At 40.8% G+C, this 21301-nt stretch overlaps 1 protein-coding gene across 1 annotated transcript in view; it reads right to left on the reverse strand.

Moving 5' to 3' along the window:
- PRRG1 (proline rich and Gla domain 1) overlaps window positions 1-16149 on the reverse strand; it is a 139708-nt gene extending 123559 nt beyond the window's left edge. The window contains exons 1-2 of the mRNA XM_043999182.1: window positions 16037-16149; window positions 14881-14933 (exon numbers count right to left, since the gene is read on the reverse strand). The gene's annotated coding sequence lies outside the window, so the exon portion shown is untranslated. The remainder of the gene's footprint in view (window positions 1-14880; window positions 14934-16036) is intronic.
- Between the last annotated feature and the right edge of the window lie 5152 nt (window positions 16150-21301).

Below are 21301 nucleotides of genomic sequence, written 5' to 3' on the forward strand. Positions count from 1 at the left end.
CTTGCTTGCTGTTCCCCATATACATTTATATCTTGTTGGTGTGCTTTTGCACAAGTTGTCTCCTGGAGCCTAGAATGCACTTCCTCCTCCATTCCACCTCTTTAGAAACCCTAGACTCCTCTCAAGCTCAGATCAGATGCCACATCCTACTCTAGGCCTATTCTGATTATTAGCACATCTCCTTCCCCTGCCATTGCCTAAAAAATTAATTTCTAAGTTTGTAAATATTTTTTTTTAATTTACTTATTGGGGCAGCTAGGTGGCGCAGTGGATAGAGCACCAGCCCTGGAGTCAGGAGTACCTGAGTTCAAATCAGACCTCAAACACTTGACACTTAACTAGCTGTGTGACCCTGGGCAAGTCACTTAACCCTCATTGCCCTGCCAAAAAAAAAAAATCTCAACTAAAATCTCACCTTCTACAAGAAGCCTTTCTCCTTAATGCTGGCGTCTTGTCTCTGTGATCATGTCCAATTGATCCTGTATATATATCTTCCTTGTACACAGTTGCTTACATGTTGTCTCCCCCATTAGACTGTGAGCTCCTTTGATATGCCTTGCTGTATCAGAATATAAGCTCCTTGAAGGAAAGTTGTTTTTGTCTCTATATCTCCGGTATCTAGCACTGAGTCTGCCATGTAACAGGTGCTTCATAAATGATCACTTAAATGAATAAATGAATTAATCTCCTGCCTTTATCTCTCTTCCAGACACACAAGTAAACCAGCACTAGAAAAGGACTTCATCTCATCTTTCATGGCTTTTCAAACTTTTTCTACTCACAACCCCTTTTTGCCGGATAAATTTTTACATGACTCCAGGTATATTGGTATATAAAATAGGTATACATAACCTTTTATTGTTGCCAAATTTTTCACAATGCCCACATTCAGTTACATGTCCCATATGGGGTAGAGACCCGCAGTTTAAGAAGCTTTGATCTAGTCCAACCCCTCATTTTAAAGGTGAGGAAAACTGAAATTTGGTGCAACCACTAGCCCAGTGTCACACAGATGGGTAGAGAAGCAGAGCCAAAAGTACAACCCTGTACTCATGACTTCCAACCAAGTGCACTTTCTTTTACAGGAGGTTTCCTTTCTTCCACCTGCTTCCTGAATAACTATCTCCACCCAAATGCCAAATCATCTCAACCTCAAAATGCCTCAAACTTAAAATACCTTCTATGTAGAACTAGACTTTACCCTCTCTTTAAAAAAAAAAAAAAAAGCAAAGCTCCCAGTCACCCAGGCTCTAACCATTAGAGTTATCTTTGATTCTTTCCCTCTGCCTGCCACCTAAAACTAATCAGTTAGTGGTGAGGGGTGAGGGGAAGCTGGGAAGAAGAGCCTGGGTGTCCCTATCTCTCTAAGGATAGAAGTAAAGCAGCCACTCCCTGGTCTGATCCCACAACTGACTGACAAGGAATCTGTGACCTGCTCTGTTTGGTTGCCCATTCTCCCAGGGGCTCACCACACTGGTGCCAGGCTCTGGGCAGACACCTGATCTGCTTTAGCCCTACTAGACCCAGAAGCCCCAATCTCTCTAGCTTCAGAAAAAGTGCCTGGCCCTGATGCATACATTACTGAGAAGATACAACATATAAACATGTAAGTAAATGGGAAGTAATTTGAGGAGGAAGAGAACAGTAATACTCTTGGGATCAGGAAGGTTCTGCTTAAGGGAAGCACTTGGGCTGAACCTTCACAGAATGTAAAGCTACTGGGAGGTCACAGTAAGGGACCATATTCCAGGTATGGGGGACAGAGAAGTCCTTCCATTTCTGCTGCTACTATCTCCCTGCTGCAAAGTATCTGTTGCTTTTTTTTTTTTTCTATTCTCACTACAACAGCCCTGAGTCAGGTTCTCATTACTTCTTATCTGATTATAGTAACCTCTTAACTGGTCACCCTAATTCCAGATTTTCCCACAGCCATGTAAATGCATATGTGTGTGGATATATATACACACACATATATATGTAATATTATATATCTCCTATATACTATTAGGACAGCTAGGTGGCAGTGGATAGAGTGCCAGGCCTGGAGTCAGGAAGACCTATTTCAGTCATATCTGACTGTTTGGTACCCCACTGGGTGTTTTGTTAGCAAAAATACTGGAGTGGTCTGCCATTTCCTTCTCCAGCTCATTTTACAAATGAGGAAACTGAGGCAAACAGGGTTAAGTGACTTGCCCAAGGCCACATTGCTAGTAAGTGTCTGAGGTTGGATTTGAACTCAGGAAGATGAGTCTTCCTGATTCCAAGCCCAGTAAACACTCTATCTACTTTGCCACCTCGCTGTGCCACTAAAGGAGTCCACCAGACCAAAATAAAAAAGTTAAGAATCCCTAGTCTACAGCTTCCTGGCAAGAATGCCCTACCCTTCCTTTTCTTCCCATTCATCCAGTCCAATACTTACTCCTAGTTCACAAAGCACTATTCAATACCACCTACTCCTTAACCCTTTGTTCAGAAGTAATTTTATCCTCCAAACTTCCATAACCCTTTTTACAACTCTTCCGTTCTTCATTTTCACATTCTCTCTTTGTATTGTATTTACTTCCATAGGCTCAGGGGTGTTTGCCTAGAAATGTCTACAACATCAGATACCACCAACTGGGGGTCCTATAGGACTCTCAAACTCAAATTATTCAAAACTGAACTCATCATTTCCACCAAACTTCCCCATTTGTGGGCACTAACATCCTTCCAGTCACCAAGGTTTGCAACCTTGGGATAATCATCTAACCTCTCACATCCAATTGGTTGTCAAATCTTGTCAATTCCAAGCTAAGTCTACATCCATACTTTTCTCTCCACTCACACACAACCCTCCCAGGTTAAATCCTCCTCACCTCTCACCTAGACTAGAGTAATTAATTGCCTCCTAACTTGTCTTTAAAAACCTGCCTCAGGGGCAGCTAGGTGGTACAGTGGATAAAGCACTGAACTCTCATTGCCCCACCAAAAAAACAAAAACAAAACAAAACAAAAAACTTCATTCAAGCTTAGGATTCAGAAAAGACCAGCATACCTTCCCATGGCAGTCAAGGGTTCTATGTTATAGTCAAGCTAACCACTAGCCAGAAGAAAGTCTCATTCTCATTTAAATTCCACCTCCCACCTTCAACAGCCACACCTTTTAAAGATCTAATAATAGGTTCTTTCACAAGCTCATTATCATTGTTTGAATAGGCTTTACAATAATGACATCAGTTATTACCAAGCCAGATGAAGGAACTCAGCAACTTCAGGGATAAAATGTACTCCATTAAGCATTTGTAGAGTACCCTAAGCACTGGGGCACATTATCTTACTTTACATCTCATTATTCCTCAGACCATTCCTGGAAGATAATGTACTACTTTTGCACTGGGTGATTCTAAGGTATAGAGTAACAGGTGCAATTTGCAAATGCAAACTATGTAATTACTATAGCTCCTATTTTAGGAGCAATCAAACTACTGTGTCATGTGTCTGTTTTAGTTAAACATCCCAAATTATCAAGCAGATGATTACTGTCACTATGTCACTATCAAGGGTCACTCTACCTGCATCAGCTTCAGGACTTGAATCCAGGGCTTTTGACTCCATGGTGATGCTTTTTCCATTCTACTATACTTCCTTCTTGGATAAGTTTTAAGGAGTTGTCTAAGGCTTGGAGTGGTAGAGTGATTTGCCAATGATCATAAACCCACTAAGTTTCATAGGCAGGATTTGTACTCTCACTCCCAAAGCTTCTGTGTCAGTTGGTCAATATGCACTTATTAAATGCCTACTATCTGCTAGGCATTGGCATATGTGTTCTCTGCACTAAGATAGTCCTTGCTCTCAAGGAATTCACAGTCTTAACAATATGGAGGAGACAAAATGCAAACAACTATGTGCAAACAAGATATATATACAAAAGAAACCAGAAAAAGTCCATGGAGAGAAGATCCTAGAATTAGGAGAGGCTTCCTGTAGATGGCGGATTATAGCTGAGATTGAAGGAATTGAGGGGACTAGGAGGTGAAGATAAAGAACATTACTGCTATTGGGAACAGTCAGTGAAAATCCCCAAAGTCCAGAGAGAATTTCTTATTCAAGGAACAGCAAAGAGGCCTGTGTGACTGAATAGTATGGTAACTGGTGGGGAGTAAGGTGTAAGAAGACTGGGAAAGTAAGTGAAGGAAGAGGTCCTGGTATGAAGAGCTTTAAATGCCAAACAGAGCATTTTATATCTGATCCTGTAGGTGACAAAGAGTCACTGGAGTTTATTAAGTAGGGGGGAAGTGAAATAGTCACACCTGAACTTTAGAAAAATCTGTCAAAGTGAGTGCTGAGTGAAGAATGGATTGGAGTAGGAAGGAACTTGAGGCAGGGAGACCAACCAGAAGGCTAATGAAATAACCTTGATGTGAAGTGATATAGGCCTTGTGCCAGGGTGACAAGTGTCAGACGACAGATGAAGGCATATGTGAAAAAGTCGATTAAGTTAAAATAAACAGGTCTAGCAACAGATTTGATAAGGAGAGTAAGAAAGAGTGATGAGGGGTAGCTAGGTGGCACAGTGGATAGAGCACCGGCCCTGGATTCAGGAGGACCTGAGTTCAAATCCAGCCTCAGACATTTAATAACACTAGCTGTGTGACTCTGGGAAAGTCACTTAACCCCAATTGCCTCACCACAAAAAAAGAAAGAGTGAGATCCAGCACTCTATCTACTTCCCCAAGCTGCCATGGTGGATGATTTCTTTAAAAAAAAATTTCTAAACAGGAAAAAAATTAAATATCACCATCATTATTATATACACTTAAAATCACAAAAGGATCTCCATGTATATGCAAATAATATATACATGCATATAAAAACACACATAATTTTCCATTCTGTTGTCCTTAATGATAGATCTTTAAAACCTTCTGAAATGGGTTTAAGCAAAAAGTAAGACAGACCTCTCCAGTCTGGGCCTTAAATCAAATAGTTTCATTAAGTATGGTGTAGATAACAATTAGCTGTCTTTAATATGGAGAGTAAACTTCCTGTTTCTAATTTCAGAAAACACTATGCTAAAGGGCACTTCTCAGTTTTTCCACCCCCATTAAGTTTTTGCTTCATTTAAGGATCTTCCAAAAGAGGAGAAAACATACATAATAAATGACTGAAAGTATGCAGTGCATGAGGAAACAGTAAAGAAAATAAATAGACTGTTCTAGAAACTAACTACAAGACTGTTTTATACCACTTTCTTTGCACCAGCAGAATTCTGTGTAAGGCAAATCTGCGCCATAGTCTATCTAAGGAACATTACTAAGGTCCTGAAGAAATTCATTAACATGGGAAGCTCAGGTTCCAAGGATACCATTGTACTGAAACTTACAGTATAGCTGAATTTAACACAGTTCCAAAGGAGTCTTAATGAAGAAAGGAATTTTAACACACTAGAAATATAAGAGACTCCCGAGTTGTTTAAATCATTCAGCAGTGTATGTCATGTGCAAGCATCATTAAACTTGAAAAATCCATCCTAATTAGAGTTAACAGCATAATAAAGTAAGTTCCATGAAAGAGCAAAAGGTTTACAAATCAACCAACCTATCCTTCCTTTCTCTTGTCAGACTTCTCTAAAGAATTGAAATGCAAGATAAAAGTATATCAAATTTAATTTCATGGAGAGGTTGGTTTAAGTTCTAAGAAATTAACCCCCCCCAAAAAAAAAACACACAAAAAACTACAGAAAAGTATATACTAATTAACACTACATTTAATTTGCTTTGAATGTAAATTAGTAATTTCAATCATTTGAATTTTCAAAGCCTATTACAATTAAAACACACACTAACTCCCATCACAATCATAGAAGAAATGGTTCAAAATTTAATATTGACATAACATGGGGATATAATAAAAGCAGATATTTTATTCATGCAATAAACATGTACTGGATGCCTGGCCTATATAAGCCACAATGTTATGGCATGAATTTTCTAGTAACTTTTGCCACAAGACCCCCAAGGTATTTCCATAAATACATTTTCAATAACTTATCCATTTAACACCTGAAAAATAAGAGACACTTCTTTACCTTTAATACTAACTGCAAGTGTATGATTATGTACCATTGTTAGCCTGGTGAGTACTCAGAAAGATGTCAGATTGTCTTCTTGAGTTTTTATCCAAATACAAAGAGAGGGGGCAGCTAGGTGGCACAGTGGATAGAGCACCGGCTCTGGAGTCAGGAGTACCTGAGTTCAAATCTGGCCTCAGACACTTAACACTTACTAGCTGTGTGACCTTGGGCAAGTCACTTAACCCCAACTGCCTCACTTAAAAAAAAACCCAAAAAACAAATACAAAGAGAAAATTAGTGGACAGACTATTTATTTAGGCTTTGTGTCAGGAAGTATGAGTTAAAATTCGTGGGTATATCACAACATTTCAGAGTCTCAGTTCCCCAATCTGTAAAATGGGAATAATAACACTACCTTAGGATAGTTGTATAGAAAGCACCAAAGACTGGAGCTGGGATTTCATGTGCTTAGACAAATGGGGGGACTAGCCAATTACAGCAGAGCCACATGTGCCATATCCAGATGTAAGTTTGATAAGGCTCTTTCTCTCACTGTTTTGGAGAAAGAGCAGGTATTTTCTTACTGTTTCCCATCCATTTCGTGGTGATAAAAAGTCTCTAACTGGATGCTGAGCCCAAACTTAACGCACATAAAAAAGGCTAGAACAGATGGAGTCTACTTCTTCCCTGGTGATAAGCAAGAAGAGAACTGCCATGAGCTTCCAGGTAAAACAGGGACCTTAGGCTGTCTCTCCTCCTGAATGCCTCTTTCCTGAATGAATATCAGAGACAGGTTTTCTCTGTTCTGATGTTGGGAGTTTCAAAGTTCCCCTCTGCCACAGGAGCCAGTAGCAGCGGAAACCAGCCCATCACGGAAATAATGTTGTCTATTAGTCAAAGGAGCAGCTCATCCTTCTCTTATGAGATAACCTTTGTAAAGTGCTTTGCCAACTTTAAAAGCCTAAATAAATGCTAGCTATCACTACTGTGGCATGCAGCCAGAAGTAACCTTGGTAAGGGGGATGTTTTACAACCACCACTTGAAGTTTGAGATCACTCTCCCCAGGGACCAAGGTGTATATGTAGAGTGGAGTGTATTCCCAGTTTGGGGATGTTTTTGTCCTCCTATGCTTGTTATAATTTCTCATAAATATATCCCCTTCATAAAAGATAATTGCTATTAACTGGTTAATTGCTACTGGGGAGATGAGAACTGGTAGATACACACTGGAGGAACATAATGAATGAAGACTCCTAAGCAATAGTAGTAGAAAAATACCCAGGCTCCCTAGGACCCTGAGGAAAGACAGTAGCCATTTGCTGGGAATCAAAACTGCCAGGAGAATGGAAGAGCTATGTGAATGAGGTCAGAGACAATGCACTACACAAGAAGCTCCCAGGAAAGGAAGCACATCAGAACCTTCCCTGAAGCTAATCATCTCAGTCAGTTGCTAGGGCATTGAGAAGTTAAGTGATCCCAAGGTCACACAGAACCAGTATATGTAGCAAGGGAAGAAATTGAACACAGGTGTTCCAGGCTTTGAGACTGGCTCTAGCCACAATGCTACCATACCTCTCATCTTGAGATGAAAAGTTCTAAAAAAATGAAATTCAGAAAATTAGGAAGAAAAAAAGTCTAAAAAGAAAAGCCTAAAAGGAGTAATATGAATGCACAGGAAATTAATGCAGGAATTTGCATTTTTAAAAATACAAGTTCTGAATGAACTAAGCCACCATCACTGATCTTTTAAAAATTTTGGAGAAAGGGAAAAGTGGTCTAGGACAAGAAAACAAACATCCCACTTTTAAAAGAGGGAGGAGAGTAGAGTTGGCAAACACAAGTCTCTCTCCACTATAATCCTTCCTCCAGTTAATTGTCTAAGTGATCTTCATAAAATTCAGGTTTGTCAACCCTCTATTCAATCAACCCCAATGATCCCAGATGCCTTCAGGGTCAAATATTAAATCTTTTCTTTGGCATTCAAACCCTTCATTACCTGCTTCCATACACATACCTTTCTGGTCTCTTTACTCCTTACCCCAAAAGTATTATTCGACTTAGTGAACAAAACACTGAATTTTCATTGGAACTCTCCTCTTAGGGACCTCCCTCTTTACTCTAGTTTCCTTTGCTTTCAAGTCTCAGCTAAAGTCCCACCTGGCAGTTACACAGTACAGTGGATAGACTGCTGGGCCTGGAGTAAGGTAGACTCTTCCTGAATTCAAATGTGGACTCTTGCTAGTTGTGTGACCATGGGCAAGTTACTTAACCCTTTCTGCCTCAGTTCCTTACCTGTAAAATGAGCTAGAGGGCAGCTAGGTGGTGCAGCGGATAAAGCACCGGCCCTGGAGTCAGGAGGACCTGAGTTCAAATCCAGCCTCAGACACTTGACACTTACTAGCTGTGTGACCTTGGGCAAGTCACTTAACCCCAATTGCCTCAACCCCCCCCCAAAAAAAAAATGAGCTAGAGGTGGAAATGGCAAACCACTCTGCTATCTCTGCCAAGAAAACCCAAATGGGGTCTCAGAAAAGTCTGAAGAACAACAAAGCCCCACCTTCAGCAAAAAGCTTTTCTCAGTCCTCCTTAATCTTAGTGCCTTTCCCTCTCAGATTATCTCCACATTATCTGGCATATTATCTTGTTTTACAGTATTTCTGCATTTTGTCTCTCCCATTAAACTGTGAGCTCCTTGAAAGCAGGGACTGTCTAAATCTCCAGGGCTTAGCATAGTGCCTGGCAAACAGGTGCTGCTTAATAAATGTTTATTTATTGACTGCAAACTAGAAACTATAGAGAAATAGTTTATTATTTTGCTCAGAAAACCTTATTTCTTAATATTATTTGAACTTAGCTTGATGTGGCTACAAATTGGTTGATGTTGAAGACACTCCCTGGCAAGCCAAGTAGCTTCAGGGAATACTTGGATCTCACCCAAGATCTTGCGTGCACCCAGAGTTTATGTTTTGGGTTTCCCATATATGAATGTTTCTATTTTCACCTCAATGAACCTCAATTTGAATGTTAATGCTTATTTATATATGTATCAATGGACCTTGACAGGGTACTGTCCTTTCTACAAAATAGCTTACCTGCAACCGTAGTTCTAATGCTGGTACTTTTCTTTGAAAACGTTTATAATTTAAACCTCACAGAGACAGAGAAGCGGAACCTTCTTCTGGCTTTCTTCCTCTACTAAATGAGCAAATTAATTTCTTTTTAAAACTATTTCAGATTTGGGGGCTTATTCTCATGATTAACAAGACCAATCAATCAGCCCGGCTTCTATTCTTGGCAAAATTCCAAAACACTTGTTTTGATGTGTTTTAAAGAAAATTTATTCCTGGATATAACTTACCTCATCTCACTTCCCCCACAATGAGCCCTCCCTTAAAACAAAACAAAGACAATGAAGCAAACACAACCAACAGTGAACTTGTCTGCCAATACATGCAACATTCTGCACCCAAAAATCTCCCATTACTTTCCTGAAAGGGAGGGAAGTATCTTCCATCATCTATACAGCACATTATCAATGGAATGATGCCTTGTGAGCATTCAAAAAAGAAAGTAGAGTTATCCCTCCACATCACAGGGACTAAGGCACCCCCAAGATCTGGAAAAACTGTGTAAAATTTTTTGGTTCTCCCTTTGTAGGAGAAAAGAAGTCTGAATTTTTCTTTTTCTTTTCTGGGGTGTTTACAGTACCATATTGAAAGATTTGGGTTAAGTATTTGGTCATAGGCTCTGTATTGTCTACTGGCTTTTGTGTTGCTGTCTGTGGCTTCCGAAAAACTCCCCCCAAATTCCCATTTAATTTCTTATGCCGATCCTCAATATACTGAAACCACGATGGGGAAGGGATAACTGTAGTTATTAATAAAAGCCAGCATGGCTTCTTCATATATAGGTCATGCCAGACTCATCTTATTCTCTCCCATATTAGGGGAATGTTGTAGAAATAGTGGAGGTGGATTTCAACAAAGTCTCTTGCTATCCTTCAGAACAAGATGAAAAATATGAGCTGGAGTAAAAGGAGGTAGATTTGTAACTTGTTCAATGTCTGGAGAGAAGCAACAAGGTTGAGTGAACAGAAAGCTGGTCTTGGAACAGAGAAAAACCTGGATTCAAGTCCCACCTGTTAGATGCTGGCAGGTCACTTGGTTTTTATCTAGTCCAGAGACATCTCTCTCTCTCTCTCATTCTCATACTCATATATTCATTCATTCATTCATTCATTCATTCATTCTCTCGCGCTCTCTCTCTCTCTCTCCCCCATTAAAATGCAATTGGGAGGGGCAGCCCTGGATTCAGGAGGACCTGAGTTCAAATCCTGCCTCAGACACTTCACACTTACTAATTGTGTGACTCTGGGCAAGTCACTTAACCCTCATTGCCTCACCAAAAAAAAAAAAAAAAATGCAATTGGGAAATATTTAACAAATAAATAAAAATACAATAGAACATAGATTATGTTAATGTGGTTTTCTAAATCAATAGGAAGGCTAAGGAGGATCCACATACAAGGTTAAGAGGCCCACTATTCTATTAAGAGTTTTAAATCACTGCTTTTGACAGCTCTCTAAGCCTAGAAATGCAAAGAACACGCCCAAGTTTGTTTCCTCACTAGGGAGATTTAATAGAGCGATAATAGGTCCAGTGCTTTTCCCTACCCTGCCTATGTCTTACAAAGTGTCTTTCTTAAAACAACCCCAAAAGGTTAGGTAGTGGAAAGTAATATCCCCATTTTATAAATAGGAGACCTGAAGCTCTCATTTGGGGACTTGCCCATGATCACATAGGCTGTATCATGGGAACTCAGCCTCAGGTTTTCCCGGTTCTAAGGCTAGCTTTTTCACCTGGACTACAGTAATAGCCTCCTAATTGTCTCCCAGCCTCCAAGCTTTCCCTTTCTAATTTGTCCTTTTTCCTCAAAGCTGACAAAATCCCTAAAGCAAAGGTGTGACCTCAACACTCTCTCCATCTAGAACTTGCAGTGACTCCCTCTTGCTTCTAGGATCAAGCAAACTTCTCTACTTGTCATTTAAAGCCTTAACAATCTGGCTCCAGCAGGTCTAAGTTTACTGCAAACTTCATTTCCAGCCGAAACACCCTCCTTGCTGTTTGCCTTGTACGATATTCCATTTCCTATCTTTGTTCCTTTGCAGTTATCCTCCTTGCCTAGAATGCACTCCTTTTCTCACCTCTGGCTTCTTTCAAGGCTCACCTTAAGTGTACAAGGTCTATCCAGATCTCCCTGATGCCTTCTGCCAAGCCTCCTGGGACTCCACTAAATTACTTTTTGCTTACATTTTATTTTTACTTTGTTGCAGCTCCTAATAAAGCCCCTTGAGCCTAGCACAAGAACCTGTCATTGAGAAAATATTTAAATATTCGTTAGATGAATTAATGAAAACATAGGCCATCTGTATCAAGCTCCCCTTCTTGCTTACTCTATTTCAAAAACTTTCCACATTATCCATTTTGGTTCTTTCTCTGATGTTCAAAGAGGCCTTTCTTTATCCTTGGTGATGCCAACACCTTTTCTGGTACCCTTGATCCCAACTCTATCCTGTCTCCTTTAGGAAATTACCTCATCTATCATTCCCAATCTCATCTACAATCTCTCCCTATCCACTGGCTCCTTCTCTACTTGGTACACATATGACCAGGTCTCTCCTCCCCTCGATCCAAAAAAACCAATCAAACAAACAAAAAGCCACCTTCATTTGGGCCTGCCTTCCCCATAAACTATCAATCTTGGACAAGTCACTTAAAATGTCACTTGGTTATGAACTGAGTGGCCTCCAAGATCCCCTTCCATTGAGGTGAGAACAGCAAAATTTACTGAGAACTGATTCCCCACCCAGTCCCCTTTTCCCAGGCAAATGAATTGCCTGAGGCTAACCAATCTTTGTTAATTCCAGGCTCAGGATTGCTTATGGATCTCCCCCAAACGAACTATCCCCTCCCAAAGATTCCCAAGCCTACTTCCCGGACTTTAGGTTATTATGTAAAAGGATTCATTTAAATTCATTTAAATAGTTGCCGTCCGTGAGAAACTTACTTTTCCCAAGGGCAGTTTCATAGCTCCCTCAGTTCTGTTACCTCATAAAAACCTGGTCCTTGGTTCCCATCTTTGGGTATTCCTAGCTTCTGAGCTTTGTGAGCTATAATTCCTCTGCCCCATGAAAGACCTTATTTCTCTCTCCTATATTGATTGTTTCCTTAATTTCCAGGTTAACAGAGGTAACTGTGATAAGTGAATACAGAGCTGGATCTGGAGTCAGTAAAACCAGAGTTCAAATCTATCCTCAGATACTTACTGGCTATGTGACCCTGGGCAAGTCACTTAACCTCTAGATGCCTTGGTTTCCTCAACTGTAATATGGGGATAATAATAGCATCTATCTCCCAGGGTTGTTGGGAGGATCAAATAAGCATTTGGCAAGTGGTTAGTATAGTGTGTACCACATAACAGGCACTTAATACCTTACCATTCTCCCTTCCATAATAATATTAATAGTTATCCTTTTCACATCTTTGGAGTTAGGGGTACAGTACCCCCATGACCTGGAAAAATCATTTTTGGTCCACCCTTCATACCAGAGAAGAAGTCTCAATTTTTTTTCTTGTTCTTTTATAAGGTGTTTACAGTACCTTATTGTAAAATCTGAGTTGATATTATATAATACATATATTTTCTGAATTTCTAAATTTTTTCTGCAGCTTCCACAAAACTTCCCAATTTCTCATGCCAACCTGAAATATAGCAAAATCTTGATGGGGAAAGTCAAGATTTGGAAAGAATGGCTAGTATTTCTACAGGATCTAATGATCCCAAATCAAATTCTCTATTTCACAAACTCCTAGGAAGAGAACTGGCTTCATCATCACCTCTTCTGAGACACCACTCAACTAAAACTCTCTCTCAGAACTTCATCTAATTTCAAGGAAGCCTTTCCTGATCTCTTACCACTTCCTCCCCCTTTCCAAGTGTTAGTGTTTTCTCCTTCCTCAAATTAACTTACATTTACTTATATGTGTAGATGTTGTTTTTCACACGTCCCCTCCACTATGTTTTATTTTTTGCTTTTGTATGCCTAGAGGATAGATCCTGTAGTATCTGACACATAAAGTTAGATACTTCAGTAAAATCTGTGACTGCATAGATATGGAAGAAAGAAACCCAACCAGTTTCTCATCCTGAGCAACTTCTGTTCTTAGTAGACGCTTAAGAAATGTTTGTTGTACTGAACTGAAAGCCAGGTCAAGAAGAGGCTGAACAGGATGACTAGGTAATATGCCATACCTGGATTGATTCCAGGAAATGGGAATGTATAGCCTAGAAAAGAAAAGGCATAGGAGTAACAAGATAGATTTTTTCAAGTATCTGATGATTTAAAGAAATAAAGGGGCAGATTTGGGTTTGATATACGGTGGTAAATATGGGACCCAAGATTTAAAGTTCACTCCAAATTCGGCCCTCTTCACACTGCTTCCTAATCTTTATCCATTTTTCTGGTATATGAATTTTTGAATAATCTTTTCTTTCAATTAATCCAAAGCCTTGATGTAGATACACATCTTAGTGTTTCCATTTTTAAAAACCTGTTCCCAACATTTCAAACTTAGCAATATTTTTTGTTTTCCAATAATACTTGAAAATGTCTGCCATTTTGAACTTCTAGGGTTTTTAAAACTCATAATGAAATTAATGTAATGATATCCTACCCCTAGTGTGATTATATCGCATCACTAAGAACAATTAGTGGGACTTATTAGGCACTAGGCATTTTCCAAAGTCTACATACACTGGAAATTTAAATATTCAAAAAGTTTACATTTTAAGGAAACACTGCCTTTGGTGCTTTTTTCCTGCAAAGGACTAATCTTAAGGATTTTTTAAAAAGGATTAAGACCTTCCTAACTCAGTATTCAGCATACTTGGAAGAAGATGGGGCTGTCTTTTAAACAGAACAAAGATCTGAAATTTGGTGTTTGTAAAACAGGATTCAATGATGAAGGGAAAGGGGCGGAGGAGGAAGAAGTCCAGAATGTTTTGTTGTATTAACCAGAACAAAGGAGTAAAAATATCTACATCAGAACTGAACTACATCCTCATATGCACATACCATGTGTGCCATTGAGAACAGAAATTAGACAATGAAAACCCACGAATCTTTAGACAATCCAGGATTCAGTGTTGTGATGTTGTAGTTGTTTCTCAGGACTGTTTCATTTTTAGGGTCCTAACATAATGAAACTTAAGTTTTCCACCTATAACCAACTAGTTTATTAAATTGAATCAGTCCCATTCATTCCCTTGGTAACAACTTGATCTCTTCTTTCTCCAAATGTTCTCTAGCTTTGCTTTTCGAATTGGCTCCTCCCCTAAAACTTGACACACATAATAATTTCTCTTTAACTTTGCCATTTAGACCTCTCTTCCAAAAATGTTCTCTCAAATCTCCCTCCTTAATCTTTTATGGATTTGAACTCCCTTCAGCTAAAGATAGCTAGCATCCACAGCACAATCGTAATACCAGACTGTAGCTCAAAGCAACTCCATATCTGTACTATAGTTCACACTTTATTATTATTAGTTATTTATTATTGTTATTGTTATTATTATTATTATTATTATTATTATTATTATTAAGGTTTATCCACATCAAGGCACCTACAAAAATAGTATCAAATGTCAGGGGAAGGGGAAATTTTCTTTACTTCCTTCACTCCTCAGAAGTAGGCAGCAAGATTGGGAAAGTGGAGAGAGTGATGATTTTGGTGCCTGAGGCCAAATACCACCTCTGATGTTACTTACCTGTGTGACTTGGTTTGAGCAAGTCACTTCTCCCTGGATCTCAGTCTCCACGTCTGTAAAATGGACCGGGTGTAAAGGGGATAGGTGGGAGAGAAGAGAAGAAGTAGATGGCCCCAGCTCTAGAGCTAATATCCTAAAGAAAGTTACCCAATCTCCGAGGGCCATGCCCAAGTCAACAGTCAAGCACTAGCTCCGATTCCCTCCTCCTCCCCGGCGGCTGTCACACATTGCAGCCTAGAAAACAGCCATTCCCTTTGTTAAAATTTCCACCAACACAATGAAGCAAAAAAAAAAAAAAAATGGTCAATGCTCACGTGGAGGGAGTGGAGGGTGGGGGAGTCAGAAAATGTCGGAGAGTGGGGGGAGAAGTCATAAATTGTCACGCCCTCCCCGACACTACCCCGGACTTGATCCGTAGCCTAAACTACCACCCCTCCCTTCCCCAAGACCCTCACCCCCAACAGGGAAGAACTTTTTCGGCAACTCCACAGCCCCGAAGGGAAAGACGAGAGATGTAAAGCTCGGCACAACCACGCACCTCCCCCTAAAAGGACTCCCGCTCTGCCTTCCCAGGGGGACGGAAAATCACTCTCTAGGACCCAGCTATTCCGCGACCCCTCCCTCCCAACCCCAAGGCAAAAGCTCAAGTCCTGCTCCCCAAATTATCTGCCCCAAGTCCTCAGGCCTGTGGGTCGGACAAAGCGCGAGGATCTGTGGGTGCATCAAACTTCAAGTCCGCTCCCCTTCCCGGAGGCAAGTCGCCCACTTTCTTGCCCGTGCCCGAGGGTAGGCTCTCATTACCCCTTCTCCTGCCCCTAACACCTACGGAACCCCTAATAATCCCCCAACTCCCTCCTCTGGGCGTTCCGGGGGGGGGGGGAGCACTTGTGCCCCACAGCTGGATTCTGTTACCTAGGCAGCTGTGGCACCAGCCCCCACTGCTTCATTTCTCCCCCGGTTTCTCTTGTCCTGCGCGGACTACCTCAGCCTGCTCAGGACAGGGAGGCGGGGAAATGCAAGCACAACTACCCTTCCCACTCGGGAATCCTTTTCCAGTCCCCACTCGCAGGATCTGAACCTTTCCCAAAGAAGAATCGCGCTGGGGGTCAGGGGGGTCGGCTGGAAAGTAGGGAGACTAGGTAAGGGTTCCACTCACCCGTGCGGTATAGCGTCCGCTACTCGCGCTCCGAGCCCGGCCAGCTGCTACTACGGCCACCGCTGCTGCATCCGCTGCCTCCCTGCCAGCCAGCTGCGGCCTCTGCGCCTGCGCGTTCTTCCAGCTGCGACCGCCACTGCCTGAGCCAGAGCGAAAGGGCCACTGGATCTGGGCGGGGGTGGAGGCGGCGGAGGAGGAGGCGGAGGCGGAGGTGGAGGCGCCGCCACAGCCACTGGGGACCCGGAGCTCTAACGGCACAGCCTGCCCTGGGGAGCGTTGCCTTGCGTGGAAGTACGTCCAAGAGTTCTTTTTCCAGCCTTGCTGTGACTACAGAATCCCGCCAGTGCAATCCCCATTTAGCGCTCCCTTGGATATTGCTAGAGTGCATGACTTAGGGGTTGTTTAGGGAGTCAGTGTGGATTCCTAGAATCCGGCTCCCCTTTTTCCCCTCCCCCAAACAGAATGCTTTCACCAGTTCTTGCTTTCCAGAGCGTCTGAAGAGCTGTGTTCTGGAAAGGGAGCAGCTTGGCTTAAGAGAAACTGCTCCTGATACTATCCTGGGACGTTTCTCTTTCCAAGAAGCTAACATATCCAAGGCCAGAGCCAGCAGGCCTAGAGTTGGGGCTGCCGCTTAACCTGACCTATGGAATTACCCGCCCCCTTCTCCTTCACTACCTCATTCAGCAGATGACTCTTGGTGTCTTGTTTCACCATCAATCAGTTATTTAGTCTTTAGTTCTCCTTAAGGAGGGAAGCACAAGGTGATATACATATGACACACCTAGAGTTAGGAATTTTTGTAAACACCTGTATTTTGTATGTATTGTGTCTATCCATCCTTGCCTTTGTTTGAATACAGGAAATTGCCCTTTATCTGAGAACAAATTCTCTTGACACTGACTTTTTCTGCTTCTTTCTTTAAAAGAGTTTAACATTCCTACCAAACCACCTCATAAAGAAAAAGCAGAGAAAATGACAACTCAGGGAAGGAAAGACCAGCAGGTATTTTGGAAATATATGGTAGATAGAAGTCTTAGGTTCTGATTTTTTGAGCACTGTGTTCTAGGAATTCATTCAAACTTGCTGTTCCCTAGATCCTTCTTTAATATTTGGATGCTTTCTTCTCTTCGCACCTTGAACCTTTGGTCCCCATCATTATTATTCTGCAGGTCATGAGGGTTGAACATTTTTCTAGTTAGGGTCGTCAGCTATAGAATTCCAACATGCTTTCAGTCAAACCATTGAAATAAGCACACACACAGACCTATAAAGAATCATGTTGAATTCAAAGAAAATTCAACTGAGGGCCTGAAAATAACATTCAGATTCCGCTTGTCTTTTCTGTTGTTTCTTGGTTTGTTTTGTCTGGTGCAGCATATGATCTAAAATCTCTCTCCCAACCCCTACTCACATTAATCCCAGTTAAATTTCAGAGGGTGGCTGCTACTTCTTCCTTCAGGATTCTAGGGGTAACCCTGAGAGGTTACAGCGTCTTTTTCTAATACTATAGCTTCTAATGCTATATAACTCATGAGTCTGAACTAGTATGTTATAGAGCCTAGGGAAAAGTGGGTTCAAGCTTAGAGAGCACATGTGACTGAGGAGTAACTCTGAAGTTGATTGGAAGTCCTTTTTCACCTTTTGTGAAAGAAATATTCATGATTCATCCCTTTAAGTGTAGTGTGGCTTTCTATGAGGATCCTCTCAGAGTACTGAAATTGCATTTTCTTAGCATGTCTAGTCTGTCTTTAACTCCTGGTATAGAAACTGCTATCAGGAGGCAGCTAGATGGCACAGTGGATAGAGCACCGGCCCTGGATTCAGGAATACCTGAGTTCGAATCCGGCCTCAGACATTTAACACTAGCTGTGTGATCCTGGGCAAGTCACTTAACCCCAATTGCCTCACCAAAAAAAAAAAAAGAAACTGCTATCAGCTCTTCTAGGGACACTGCTAGAATGCCCATGTTGTTCAGTTCACTCTTTGCGACCCTATTTCGGGTTTTCTCAGCAAAGATACTGGAGTGGTTTGTCATTTCCTTATCCAGCTCATTTTACAGATGAGGAAACTGAGGCAAACAGGCTTAATCAACTTGCCCAAGGTCAAACAGCTAGTAAGTGTCTGAGGTGGAATTTGAACTCATGAAGATGAGATTCCCTGATTCCAGGCCTGGTATTCTATCCACTACACCACCTAGCTGCCCCTTAGAGCACAATTGGGAAATTCCAAATGTTTTGACTTTCGAAATCCACTAGATCATCTTCTTATCAAGGGAGAGTATCTTCTCTTCCTTCCTCTGCTCAAGCTACTTATTCTCAGGGGCTTGGCTTATATTGCTTTCATTGATCCTGTCAGATACTCTTATGTTCAGCTTCCCAAATGGCTTCTTATGTTATATAAAAATGAGGACTCAAAGATCATAACTGAGTCTCTTCAACTAATACAAAAACAATTACTGTAGAGCATCATTTTATCTCATCCAATGACTTTCATTGCTATCAAATTGATTAAGGACTTTTTATACCTAGTTTATTGCCTTTAATTGATTCATAAGAGATATTAATCACCTGATTAATATGTTTAAATGTAATGGGGTGATTGATTCAATGCACACTCACCTCACCTTTTACTGTTGAACATGTAAATGGAAAAAAATTCAGCAGTTTTTTTCAAGAGCATAATAATTTTGACACCACTTGAAGAATCATGGTTTCATAGAACCAGAGCTTGAAAGGACCTCACAGTCTATCAACTATGACGCCATTGTAATGAGTATATGGAAGGGCTCAGATTATTAGCAAATTCCAAACAATTGGGGGCTGATTTCTACTGGTAATGGCATAAAGTCTGAAACCTTACCAGGCTGTGTAGTTCAGAGGAACATCAATCCATCCCTCCCAACCCTGATAAGATTTGTAAATGGGGGACATAGTTCCATCTCACCAGGACTTTTTCATTCATTTTTTATATAGAAACAGAGAAGAGCAGAGAGCTCCAGCAACAGTGCTATGGTGAGTATAGACCTTTATAGGGGTGTTGGGGGGACTATGGGGTTCTGGACTAAGCACTAACTCTTTATGTAAATCACCAGTTTCCTATGTGAAGAGTGGGTGTGTGGGGATAGGAACTGAAAGGATGGTCACATCCCCTTGGTTTGCCCAGTCGGGGGAGAAAAGTCTTCTAGAACTCAACTCCTCCTTTATTTCGTACAGGGAGGAAGGAGTAAAAGGAGTAAGTGTCCTGCCAACTTTGCTCCAAGGTAGCAATATCTGCTAATTTTACAGATGAGGGAAATGAAGTCTAAGGACATTAAGTGATTTCCCCAAGGTCATACAAGCATTTTGTAACAAAAATGAGATTTGAACTCAGGTTCTCTAACTTCACAGCCAGTGTGCTTCCCACTATACCACACTGCCTCCTCAAACAAAGTTTGGACCTGTTTGCTCATTGTTAAATGAAGGAATTGGATCAATGACCCTTAAAGTTCCTTTTAAACCTAATGTTCTATTAGTGTAGCCCGTGCTCAGTTCTGACTGGCTGACAGAGAACTTTTTGTGGGACAGCACGGGGTACTATGCCTCTGTAATCTGAATATCCCTAATATACTTTTTTTTTAAATTTTTTTGGTGAGGCAATTGGGGTTAAGGGTTAAGTGACTTGCCCAGGGTCACACAGCTAGTAAGTGTTAAGTGTCTGAGGTCGGATTTGAACTCAGGTCCTCCTAAATCCAGGGCCGGTACCTTATCCACTGTGCCACCTAGCTGCCCCCCCAACGTAGGTATTTTAGATCAAATAATTTTGTGTGCCCATTGATTTTTTTAAACCATGTAATGTTGTTACAGTCTTGAATTGTTTACTGTCTTTGTTCTCATCATCATCATAATTATAATCACCTTTTTAAATCGCTGGAGTTACTTTTACTTGTCTTCTCCCATCATTTTTGAATTCTGTCCATTCTTCCTGTAACATCACCAGAATCTATACCTTCCTTACTTCTTCCCTCGTGACCATCCTAATTTAAGGTCCTCTTTCTATGATATTCTATAAATTTGTTTTTAAAATACTTCTATAACTGTATCTCAATATAACTAGTTTACTTTGCCATTCCATGTATTTTATCTTATGCATGTAAAAGCATTTTTCTGAGAAGGAGATGTATAACATTCACTAGGCTGCCAGAGGGATCCACGACACAAGGAAAGGTTAAGAACCTCTTTTCTGGTTGGCACCCAGCCACCAGTCTTCCTACTGTACCTCATCCTGAAGGGTAGCTGCCAGAATACTCTTTTTTTTTTTTAAGTGAGGCAATTGGGGTTAAGTGACTTGCCCAGGGTCACACAGCCAGTAAGTATTAAGTCAGAATACTCTTAAAACACAATTTTTATCATATCACTTCCCTGATTAAGAAACTAAAATTTTGCCATATAATTTCCAGACTTTTCAGGCCCTTCTGAAACCATCCCTCATATTTTCATAATCTACCATGATGCTTTCCCACATTGGTCAAGGTATTCTGCTCACCATGCTCTACAATGATATGCAAATCTATCTCTTTGCCTTTGTGCAGACCGTCCTATCCACCTCTAACAATCTTGACAGTATACCCTGTCCAACTTCTGTTGCAAGAATGAATTAATTCGGGGGCAGCTAGGTGGCGCAGTGGATAAAGCACCAGCCCTGAATTCAGGAGTTCCTGAGTTCAAGTCCGGCCTCAGACACTTGACATTTACTAGCTGTGTGACCCTGGGCAAGTCACTTAACCCCCATTGCCCCGCAAAAAAAAAAAAAAAGAATTAATTCCCTGATTGATCCCACACACTTCTATTTGCTTTTTTATGCTCTTTCAATCACTTGTATATTTGATTTAAATAACTTAAAATTTTTTTCAATTTGTTGCAGTTTTACTGGCTTTACCCCCCCTTCCCTCTTTTTTAAGGTCATTTTGGGGGAAAAAAAAAACCCAAACTCTGTTATAAGGGTTAAGAGAGGGATACACAAGAAGAATCTAGGCAAGGTTAAAGAAAAAAGATGTCAATAAAAATCTATTCTTTTTTTTTAACCACTTAGTATCACTTTGGTCTTGCTCTATCATGTTAATTATTCTCATATCCTCCATACATTCATGTTTTATCTCCTAAACCACATTGTAAATTGCTCAAGGGCAAGAGTTATTTCCTCACCTCTTTTATATCATCCCAAATCACCTGCTCTACTGTTTCACACAAGTTAGGTATTCAATTAATTCTTGTTAAATAGTTGTAGTAT

Source organism: Dromiciops gliroides, chromosome 3 (assembly GCF_019393635.1).
Source record: "Dromiciops gliroides isolate mDroGli1 chromosome 3, mDroGli1.pri, whole genome shotgun sequence".
NCBI classification, from domain to species: Eukaryota; Metazoa; Chordata; class Mammalia; order Microbiotheria; family Microbiotheriidae; genus Dromiciops; species Dromiciops gliroides.